This window comes from Tupaia chinensis, unplaced genomic scaffold (genome assembly GCF_000334495.1).
Source record: "Tupaia chinensis unplaced genomic scaffold, TupChi_1.0 Scaffold000564_1, whole genome shotgun sequence".
In the NCBI taxonomy this organism is placed as follows: domain Eukaryota; kingdom Metazoa; phylum Chordata; class Mammalia; order Scandentia; family Tupaiidae; genus Tupaia; species Tupaia belangeri.
Genome location: NW_006160077.1, coordinates 175,623 through 176,833, shown reverse-complemented (window position 1 = coordinate 176,833; position 1,211 = coordinate 175,623).

The following is a 1,211-nucleotide window of genomic DNA, read 5'->3' as shown; positions in this document are numbered from 1 at the left end:
TGGGACGTGAACCGCGGTCGACTACGTGGGAGTCCAGCGACATAGCCATTACGCTAACTGCTGGTTCCCCTATTTTCTGTATGCTTTCTTATTCTCTATTTCATTTATTTCTACTTGGTTCTTTATTATTTTTAGCCCCAGCATTTTGTTGTTGTCGTTGTTGCTTTTCCAATTCCCTGAGGGGTGTTGTTTGGTTGTCTACTTGCCACCTTTCCATTTTTCTTTTATGGACATTAATTGCTATAAACTTCCCCCTTATGATTGCTTCTGCTGCGTCCCAGAGGTTATGGAAATTTGTGTGCTCATTATCACTGGTTTCAATTAATCTTTTGATTTCAGTCTTAATTTTTCTCTGTGATTCTGAAGTCATTCAGGATTAAGTTGTTTCTCTATGTTTGTGCCATTTTAATGGTTCTTTTTTAAATTAATATCAAGTTCAATTCTATCATGGTCAGAAAAGATGGTAAATATATTTTCTATGACTTTAAATCAGTAAAATCTTCAAAAGGTTCCATGTAGGGATGAGAAAAATGTTTATATTGTTGTCAGGTGAAAGTTCTATAGATATCTGTCAAGTCCAATTGATTTATGATATGATTCAGATCCTTTAACTCTTTGCTTATTTATTTTCTAGATGATTTGTCCAAAAGAGATAGTGAAGTGCTGAGCTCCCCAATGATTAGTGTGTTGCGATCTCTCTTTTGAGAGATAGCAGTCATTTCTTCACATATTTCATTGCTCCTGAGTTGGGTGCATAGAATTTACAAGTATTATATCTTCCTCTCATGGTATTTTCGATGTATTTCTATTATGCCTATTTTTAAAAATTATTTATTTATTTATTTATGTGTTTTTATTTTACTAGAGTGGGACAGACTGAGAGAGACAGAGACAGAGAGAGAAAAATAGAGAGAGACAGAAAGTGAGAAAGCATGCTGCCAGGTATGGGACTTGAACCACAGTCAGTCATGTGAGAGTTCAGTGCCCTTAACTACCATGTCACCTGCTGGCCCCGTCCTGGCATGCTTTTCAAGCCACTGGGTCTGGGACTTGAACCATGGAGTCGGCCCTGTTTTATCTGACTCCTTTTCTCTTTTTCTTAATTAGTTTAGCTAACTTGTGTCAATAAGATAAACTTCATTTATCTTCTCAAAGAACCAGCTTTTGCTTTTATTTATTTTCTGTATACTTTCTTTTTTTTTTTTTTTTTT